We start from the raw sequence: 11,148 nt of genomic DNA, 5'->3' as shown, positions 1-11,148 counted from the left end.
TGTTTGAAGACCAGAGCCAGAAAAACGTTTGCCTTCAACCCTCCTGCTGAAGTGAATTAGCCAAGGAAGATGAAGCTCACGTCAGGAAAAAACGGAAAGGAAACAGTGCACGAGGAGCTGGAGGAAGTTTGTTCCAGGACATTGGTTATGTCCTGTTCAAGATGCCTCCGGCCCCGTTCCCTCTCTCAGAAGAGGAGGGTATCATCGGGTCGTTTTGTTTTGTTTGTTTGCTTTCTTACCCCTCTGGAGCTTTTTTGTATTAGCCTTTCTATGACGCCCATTCTGGTCCTTCCTAGCTTAGAAAAATAGACTTTAAATACCCGAAGCATCTTTTGCCGATGGATGGATGAGCTAGCTCCCTGTCAGCTTTTCCAGAGCCACTCTTCCTCCTGTAGGTCACGGCTTGAAGAGCAGCCCTGCAGAGAGGACCCCACCCACACTCCTGTTAAAACTGAATCCCCAAGAACTCGGAAACCTCATTTCCAACTTATTTCCTCCTGAGCTCTTTCACTGTCTTTATCAACATAAAGATTGACCCAAAATTTACAGGGTCTCTCATCTTCCCGTTCCTTCCCCCTCCCCTTCCCCCTGCCTCCCATCACCCCCATCTCTTCCCCACTTCTCGTTCCCCTCCCATCTCTCCCTCTTACCTTCCCATCTCTCTCCCAACCCCCTCCATTTTCCATTACCTCTCATTTCTCCCACTTCCCATCTCCCCCTCCTGCTGTATCCGCCCCTTATCTCTCCCACCTCTGGCCATGAACTGTGGAGCAGAGGCCTCACTGGAGCGAGTGCTGCCTAGTGTACAGGTGTGGAGTCGTGAGTCTGAGGGAAGGAGACAGGTCTGGACCCCATAGACAACATGCTAACCTTCCACTGAGCGTTGTCTCCCATGACGGTGATTGGCATTTCTGTTGCAACAGTCCTTACTGCTGAACTTATTGATTACTTACTGATATATCCTGGGAGAGGGGGCAGTAGGTTCCGGGAGTGGGGAGTCCCTGTTTTCAGTTGTGCGTCCACTGCTGATCCTACCGGGCTAGCTCAAAACTCATGGTCACATAGATGGTCCTCATGGAGCTCGGGCCTCTGCAAATGGGAGAAAGATTCACAGGGAAGTGGGACAGATGTGTGTGTGTGTGTGTGTGTGTGTGTACTCGCTAGAGAGAACAATTTATTGAGTTTTCAGAGAACTTTCTATTAATAAGAATATGTATATAATTTGGGCTGGCAAGATAGCTCAGTGAGCAAAAGTGCTTGCCATCAAGCCTGACCGCCAGAATTTGATCCCTGGGACTCAGCAGGGTGGAGAGAACCAACTCCCACAATACTGACTTCCACATATCCTTTGCCAACACTTGCACACATGCCCACGCCCACACCCACAGGTGAAATAACACCTGTGACTCCCCCACCTCGTCTAAGAAAAGCCAGCTCTCCTCAGTTCTCGCGCCACCCCCTCTTTCGAAAAGTGGGATGAAGAAGCTCTTGGCTGCCCTCTTGTGGACAAAACTTCTTCCCATTAAAAATCTAAAAGCAGGGGTTGGGGATTTAGCTCAGTGGTAGAGCGCTTGCCTAGGAAGCGCAAGGCCCTGGGTTCAGTCCCCAGCTCCGAAAAAAAGAACCAAAAAAAAAAAAATCTAAAAGCAAAAGCTACGTTCGAAATAATTTCTCTTTGCTGTGTGTTCTCTCTGCCTTGTTGGTGAGAAGTGTAATAGCTTCAGATCCGAGTCCTGCTCCCTTTAGGACTTGAGTTCCTCTTCTGTCCCAGACTAGGAAAGACACCTTTCAGGTGCTCTGCCTAACACAGATTGCCACTGAACGTCTGTGCTGTGTCTGAGAACTGCATCTTACCACCCCCCCACACACAAACACACAAACACACACACACATACACACAAACACACACACATACACATATACACATACGCATATACACACATACACACACAGAGCCACAGACACACACACAGAGACAAACACACACAGACACACACATATACACACATACACAGAGACACACACAGAGACACACACCCACAGACACACACACACACACACACACACACACACACACACACACACACACTACCATAACTATCTCTCCACGGTTTCTAGATGCAGGGAGCTGAGAAGTTTCTGGAAGTTTCCGCATTGACATACTCAGGGGTGCGGATGGTGGAGGAGGGCTGAGCTGGGAAAGGGTGTCTGCAGTAGAACACCACACCTGCAGTTGCCTGCACGTGTGCCCTTTCTTTGGGCCTTGATTCCCTTATGCCGCAGACTAAAGTCAAGTGGACCACAGTTCTCCACCCTGAACGGATTTAAAAACCACCTCAGGCATTTGGTAAAGGGACTGATGCTGATGGTCCCCTTAAGACCAGTTAAACCTGAATCTCACTAAGACTAGGCCTGAGCATCATTTAGTGTAGTCAGTCAAGTCAAAGTCAAAACCCAAAGTATCCACACGCGTGGAAATCATATCATGTATCCAAATTTATATACATTTGGGTGAGCAAGATGGTGTTGTGTTAGCTCAGAGAAAACGAGCAACTCACAGACCCAGCAGGTGAGGACCGTGGTGTGACAGAGGGACTCTGCAATGCTGCAGAGAAAACAGCTGTCCGTGACCTTGGGATAGAGCTTAGGAAGGACAGCCCTGATGATCCAACAGTTCCCTCCCAAGCTGATCACTATAGACCCGTGTAAACACCAGGCTGCTGTGGAAACCACAGCGTGAAGCTTTTAAATCGAGGTCACAAAAACATTGACTTCTGCTTTTTGCTCCCTAGGACCACTTCCAAAAAGGTAAACTTAGCTGGCGTGCTGTGAGAGACAAGGTAGATGCAACATCTGACCCCAAGTTCACTAAAAACAGAAAAGACTCTATAAAGGGCATTATGGATTTTATTAAGTAAATCGGAGAGCACAGAATCGAAAGAAATGGCTCAGACATAGATTTGTAAGAGTTGATGACTGTAATGTGGTTATGTAACGAAGTGACTGTATTCATAAGAAAGATATACTGAAGTCTTAATAAGTAAAGCATCACTGGGTGTTACTCACCCTCAAAGAGTTCAGACGGGATATGACCCCATACAGATACTAAGTGAAGGATGACAACAAGTTGACTATGGTGACACACAGCTGTGATCCCAGCCCTTGGGAGACAGAAACACGAGGATCCCAAGTTCAAGGTTGCCTTCAACTACAATGAGACCCTGTCTCAAAAAAAAAAAAAACAACAAAACAATACAATACAATAAACTCTTAATATGGTGCCTCTGAGTTAGAGGTATATGTTTGTGCACACGTGTGCATGGGTGCGTGCGTGTTCCATTCTTAATTTTTGCACCTTGTCTGTAAATTTGCAATTATTTACAAGTCAGCTTAATGCACCAGAGCACACGACTATATAAACAGGGACAGCTCTGCTTGAGCCCCTTCCCACCATTTTGTCTCCATTTTCCCAACAACACCACAGACACTCTACACGTATGCCTAGAGACTGACTGTTCTCCGCCTTGCTTCCCTCACAGTCCCCAGACATATTTTCCCCACCAACTGAAATGTCATTGTAACTCCAGCTTTAACTTCTGACCCTGAAGACTGTGGGGACCATGGATCCACTGTGTGGGGCTAGCTTAACCCCTGGTGAAAAGGAGCAACCTTGCCTTTGGGTAGTCAAGTTTCAGACCTGGCCCTCTCCAGAGATGCATTCTGCTGCAGCCAAGTTATTTTCCACTCTGAATCCAACACTCTTCTATGCAAAATAAGGATAAAAGTAGGGACATAGAGATGCAAATCAGTTGATTCAGTTCTTATTTAGTGTGGGTTTGATCCCCCAGCACTGCCTAAAACAAGATATACTGGTTGGTTGGTTAGTTAGTTAGTTAGTTAATTTTGCTACTTTGATACAAGTTGAAGTCATCTAGAAAGAAAGACCACACTTGAGGAACTGATTCTATCAAATTGGCATATACAGAAATCTGTGGGGACATTTCCTTGATGAAATACTGATGAGGGAGGATGTGGTGGTTTGAATGAGAATGGCTCCCACAGGCTGACATGTTTGAACGTTGACCCTCAGTAGGTGGAGCTGTCTAGGAAAGAGTAGGAAATGTGGCCTTGTCAGAGGAGGCCTGTCACCTAGGGTGGGCTTTGAGGTTTTAAAAGAACACATCAGCTTCCGGTCTCCATCTGTGCCCACATCTAAGGCAGTCCCACAGCCCTCTGGACCCAAACTTGCCCAGATAGAGCTGGTCTCCCAGGAATTCTCTCACTCCTAAGCCTACAAGTGAGACCCCAATTTCACTCCACTAACTGTCCAAAGAGAGAACCACCAGGAGCTCATAGGACACAGGAACCACCGAGCAGCCTGGGACAGGATCCTTCCGGTCTCCATCTGCACCCAGAGCTAAGGTTGTCCCACTGCACTCTGAACCAGAAAGAGCTGGTCACAGGAATGCTCTCACTCCTAAGATCACAGGAGGGACAAGCTCCAGGCAGAGCGAGATCAGCTAAGTTCAGAGATAACCAAATGTCGAGAGGCAAGCACAAGAACCTAAGCAACAGAAATCAACACTACTTGACATCATTAGAACTGAGTTCTCCCACCACAGCAAGTTCTGGATATCCCAACACACTGGAAAAGCAAGATTTGGGTTCAAAATCACATCTCATGATGATGATAGAGGACTTTAGGAAGGACATAAATGACTCCCTTAGAGAAATACAGGTAAACAAGTAGAAGCCCTTAAAGAGGAAACAAAAATCTCTGAAAGAACTACAGGAAAACACAACCAAACAGGTGAAGGAATTGAACAAAACCATCCAGGATCTAAAAATGGAAATAGAGAGAATAAAGAAATCACAAAGGGAAACAACCCTGGAGATAGAAAACCTAGGGAAGAGATCAGGAGTCATAGATGCAAGCATCACCAACAGAATACAAGAGATAGAAGAGAGAATCTCAGGGGCAGAAGATACCATAGAAAACACTGACACAATAGTCGAAGAAGATGCAAAATGCAAAAAGCTCCTAGCCCAAAACACCCAGGAAATCCAGGACACAATGAGAAGACCAAACCTAAGGAAAATAGGTATAGAAGAAAGGGAAGATTCCCAACATAAGAGGCCAGAAAATATCTTCAACAAAATTAAAAAAAAAAAAGTTCCCTAATCTAAAGAAAGAGATGTCCATGAACATACAAGAAGCCTACAGAACTCCAAATAGACTGGAACAGAAAAGAAATTCCTCCCATCACATTAATACTCAAAACACCAAATCCACAAAACAAAGAAAGAATATTACAAGCAGTAAGGGAATAAGGTCAAGTAACGCATAAAGGCAGACCTATCAGAATTACATCAGACTTCTCAACAGAGACTATGAAAGCTAGAAAATCCTGGGCAGATGTCATACAGACCCTAAGATACCACAAATGGCAGCCTAGGCTACTATACCCAGCAAAACTCTCAATTACTATAAATTGAGAAACCAAAGATATTCCATGACAAAACCAAATTTACATAATATCTTTCCCCAAATCTATCCCTAAAAAGGATAATAGAAAACTCCAACATAAAGAGGGAAACAACACCTTAGAAAAAGCAAGAAAGTAATCTTTCAAAAAGCCCAAAAGAAGATAGCCACACAAACATAATTCCACCTCTAACAACAAAAATAACAGAAAACAACTATCACTATTCCTTAATATATCTTTACATCAATGGACTCAATTCTCCAATAAAAAGACAGACTAAAAGACTGGATATGTAAACAGGACCCAGCATTTTGCTGCATACAGGAAACACACCTCAGTGGCAAAGACAGACAGTACCTCAGAACAAAAGGCTGAGAAATATTTTCCAAGCAAATGGTACCAAGAAACAAGGTGGAGTAGCCATTCTAATATCAAATAAAATCTACTTTCAATCAAAAGTTATCAAAAAACTAAAAGGGCAGGACACTTCATAATCCTCAAAGGAAAAATCCAAGATGAACTCTCAATTCTGAACATCTATTCTCCAAATGCAATGGGACATACACTCATAAAAATTTTTTACTAAATCTCAAAGCATACATTACACCACACACAATAATAGTGGGAGACTTCAACGCACCACTCTCATCAATGGACAGATCATGGAAACAGAAACAAAACAGAGACACAATGAAACCAACAGAAGTTATGAACCAAATGGATTTAACAGTTATCAATAGAACATTTCATCCTAAAACAAAAGAATATACCATCTTCTCAGCACTTCATGGTGCCTTCTCCAAAATTGACCATATAATCAGTCACAAAACAGGCCTCAACAGATACAAGAAGATTGAAATAATCCCATGTATTCTATCAGATCACCACAGACTAAGGCTGATCTTGAATAGCAACAAAAACAACAGAAAACTCACATATACATGGAAGCTGAAAAGCTATCTACTCAATGATAACTTGCTCAAGGAATAAAGAAAGAAAGAAATGAAAGACTTTTAGAGTTTAATGAAAATAAAGGTAAAACATACCAAAACTTATGGGACACAATGAAAGCAGTGCTAAGAGGAAAACTCATAGCTCTGAGTGCCTCCAAAAACAAACTGGAGAGAACATACACTAGCAGCTTGACAGCACACTTGAAAGCTGTTGAACAAAAAGAAGCAAATACACCCAAGAGGAGTAGATGGCAGGAAATAAACTCAGTACTGAAATCAACCAAGTAGAAACAAAAAGAACTATACAAAGAATCAACAAAACCAGGAGCTGATTCTCTGAGAAAATCAACAAAATAGATAAACCCTTAGCTGGACCAACCAGAGGGCACAGAGACAGTATCCAAATTAACAAAATCAAAAATGAAAATGGAGATATAACAACAGAAACTGAGGAAATTTAAAAGATTATCAGATCCTATTACAAAAGCCTATTCTCAACAAAACTGGAAAATCTGGATGAAATGGACAAATTTCTAGACAGATATCAGGTACCAAAGTTAAATCAGGATCAGCTAAACCATCTAAACAACCCCATAACTCCTAAAGAAATAGAAGCAGTCATTAAAAGTCTCCCAACCAAAAAAAGACCAGGACCAGATGGGTTTAGTGCAGAATTCTATCAGACCTTCAAAGAAGACCTAATACCAATACCCTTGAAACAGAAGGAACACTACCCAATTCATTCTTTGAAGCCACAATTATGCTTCTACCTAGACCACACAGACCTTACACAGAAAGAGAACTTCAGACCAATTTCCCTCATGAATATGGATGCAATAATACTCAATAAAATTCTCACAAACCAAACTCATCAAAATGATCATTCACGGGTTGGGGATTTAGTTCAGTGGTAGAGAGCTTGCCTAGCAAGCGCAAGGCACTGGGTTCAGTCCTCAGCTCTGAAAAAAAGAAAAAAAAAAAAGAAAAGAAAAAAATGATCATTTGCCATGATCAAGTAGGCTTCATCCCAGGGATACAGACATGGTTCAATATACCTAAATCCATCAACACAATCCACTATATAAACAAACTCAAAGGAAAAAAACCACATTATCATGTCATTAGATGCTGAGAAAACATTGAACAAAATTCAACACCCCTTCATGATAAAAGTCCTGGAAAGATCAGGAATTCAAGCTCCATACCTAAACATAGTAAAAGCCACATACAGCAAACCACTTCGCTAACATCAAACTAACTGGAGAGAAACTTGAAGCAATCCACTAAAATCAGGGACTAGACAAGGCTACCCACTCTCTCCCTACCTATTCAATATAGTACTTGAAGTCCTAGCCAGAGCAATTAGACAACAAAAGGAAGTCAAAGGGACACATATTGGAAAGGAAGAAGTCAAAATATCTCTATTTGCAGATGATATGTTATTATACTTAAGTGACCCCAAAAGTTCCACCAGAGAACTACTAAACCTGATAAACAGCTTGAGCAAAGTGGCTGGATATAAAATCAACTCAAACAAGTCAGTAGCCTTCCTCTACTCAAAGGATAAACAGGCTGAGAAAGAAATTAGGGAAATGACACTCTTCACAATAGTCACAAATAATATAAAATACCTTGGTGTGACTCTAACCAAGAAAGTGAAAGATCTGTATGACAAGAACTTCAGGTCTCTGAAGAAAGAAATTGAAGATCTCAGAAGATGGAAAGACCTCCCATGCTCATGAATTGGCAGGATTAATATAGTAAAAATGACCATCTTGCCAAAAGCAATCTACAGATTCAATGCAATTCCCATCAAAATTCCAACTCAATTCTTCATAGACTTAGAAAGAGTAATTTTCAATTTCATTTGGAATAACCAAAAACCAGGATTAGCAAAAACTATTCTCAACAATAAAAGAACCCTGACCTCAAGCTGTATTACAGAGCAATCCTGATTTAAAAAAGAAAAAAAAAAAAGAAAAAAAACCTGTATGGTACTGGTACAGAGACAGGCAGGTAGATCAATGGAATAGAATTGAAGACCCAGAAATGAACCCACACACCTATGGTCACTAGATATTTGACAAAGGAGCTAAAACAATTCAGAGGGGAAAAGACAGCATTTTCAGCAAATGGTGCTGGTTCAACTGGAGGTCAGCATGTAGAAGAATGCAAATTGATCCATTTTTATCACCCTGTACAAAGCTTAAGTCCAAGTGGATCAAACATCTATACATAAAACCAGATATACTGAAACAAATAGAAGAGAAAGTGGGGAAGAGCCCTGAACACATGGGCACAGGGGAAATTTTCCTGAACAGGACAGCAATGGCTTATTCTCTAAGACCAAGAGTCAACAAATGGATCCTCATAAAATTGCAAATCTTCTGTAAGGCAAAGGACACTGTCAATAGGACAAAAGGACAACCAACAGATTGGGAAAAGATCTTTACCAATCCTACATCCAATAAATGGCTTTGTATCTATCCAATACATACAAAGAACTCAAAAAGTTAGACTGCAGAGAACCAAATAATCCTATTAAAAATGGGGTACAGAGCTAAACAAAGAATTCTCAACTGAGGAATACTGAATGGCTGAGAAGCACCTAAAGAAATGTTCAATATCCTTAGTCATCGAGAAAATGCAAATCAAAACAACCATGAGATTCCACCTCACACCAGTGAGAATGGCTAAGATCAAAAACTCAGGTGACAGCAGATGCTGGTGAGGATGTGAAGAAAGAAGAACACTCTTCCATTGTTGGTGGGATTGCAAACTGGTACAACCACTCTGGAAATCAGTCTGGTGGTTCCTTAGATAATTGGTCATAGTGCTACCTGAGGACCCAGCTATACCACTCCTGGGCAAATACCCAAAAGATGCCCCAACATAACAAGGACACGTGCTCCACTATGTTCATAGCAGCCCTATTTATAATAGCCAGAAGCTGGAGGAACCCAGATGTCTTTCAACAGAGGAATGGATACAAAAAATGTGATACATTTACACAGTGGAGTACTACTCAGCTATAAAAAACAATGACTTTATGAAATTCTTTTTTTTTTTTTTTTGGTTCTTTTTTTCGGAGCTGGGGACCGAACCCAGGGCCTTGCGCTTCCTAGGTAAGCGCTCTACCACTGAGCTAAATCCCCAGCCCCGACTTTATGAAATTCTTAGGCAAATGAATGGAACTAGAAAATATAATCCCGAATGAGGTAACCTAGTTACAAAAGAACACACATGATATACACTCACTGATAAGTAGAAATTAGCCCAAAAGCTTTGGATATCCAAGATACAATTCACAGATCATATGAAGTTCAAGAAGAAGGAAGACCAAAATGTGGATGCAACAATACTTCTTACAAGGGGGAACAAAATATAGGGAAAATGAGTGGAGCAGATACTGAAGGAAAGGTCATCCAGAGACTGCCCCACCTGGGGATCCATCCCATATACAGCCACCAAACCCAGCCACCATTGCTGATGCCAAGAAGTGCTTGCTGACAGGAGCCTGATATGAATGTCTCCTGAGAGGCTCTGCCAAAGCCTTACTGATACAGGCCAAGATGCTTGCAGTTAACCTCAGACTGAGCAGGGGGACCTCAATGGAGAAATTAGAGAAAGGATTGAAGGAGCTGAAAGGATTTGCAACCCTATAAAAAGAACAACAATATCAACCAACCCTCAATCCCCCAGGGACTAAATCACCATCCAAAGAGTACACATGGAGGGACCCATGGTTCCACCCACAAATGTAGCAAAGGATGGCCTTGTCTGACATCAATAGGAGGAGAGGCCTTTGGTCCTGTGAAGGCTCATTTCCCCAGTGTAGGGGAATGCTAGGGCAGAGAGGTGAGAGTGGGTGGGTGGGATGGGGAGCACCCTCATAGATGCAGGGAGAAGGGGGAAGGGGGAATTGGGAAGGGGGAAGGGGAATGGGAGAAGGGAAACTGGGAAGGGGATAACATTTGAAATGTAAATACATAAACTATCCTCCCAAAAAGAACCTATCAGACCCAGTCTCTCTCTCTCTCTCTCTCTCTCTCTCTCTCTCTCTCTCTCTCTCTCTCTCTCTCTCTCTCTCTCTGCCTCCTGTAGGCTCTCAGCTATCGCTCTAGTGCCATGCCTGCCTGCTTGCTGCCATGCTCCCGACCATGATGGTCATGGACCCCACCCTCTGAAACTGTAAGACCCCAATAAACTCTTCTATACGTTGGCTCCATCATGGCCTCTATGATCACAGCAACAGAAGAGTTACCAAGACAAAAGGCCCAGCCTGCTGTGAGTAGTGCAAGTTGAGTAAGCCATGGGGAGCAATGCCAGTAGGCACCACTCCTCCTAGGCTTCTGCAGCAGAACTCCAGGTTCCTGCTCTGGTTTCCCTTCACGATGGACTCTAAGCTGTAAAATAAAATAAGCCCTTTCATTCTGAAGTTACCTTTTGGTTACCGTGTTTATCACAGCCAAAGAAAGCAACATGGAGCACAGGAAGTGGGGCGACAGACCTGTGATCCCAGCTTCCACAGAGATGGAGTCAGGACAGGAGGAGCATATGTGTGAGGTCACCATCGGCCGCACAGCAAACTTAAATTCCCTTGGGCATGGCATTTTGCCATAGCAACGGAAAAGTGCAACAGAGCCTGTGGAAACGGCACCAAGTGGGCTCTAACCAGTGTCCCCGATTCAAGAGGAGGCTCAACACAG

The sequence above is a fragment of the Rattus norvegicus genome, chromosome 2 (assembly GCF_036323735.1).
Source record: "Rattus norvegicus strain BN/NHsdMcwi chromosome 2, GRCr8, whole genome shotgun sequence".
NCBI lineage: Eukaryota > Metazoa > Chordata > Mammalia > Rodentia > Muridae > Rattus > Rattus norvegicus.
This window is presented reverse-complemented; position numbering follows the sequence as displayed.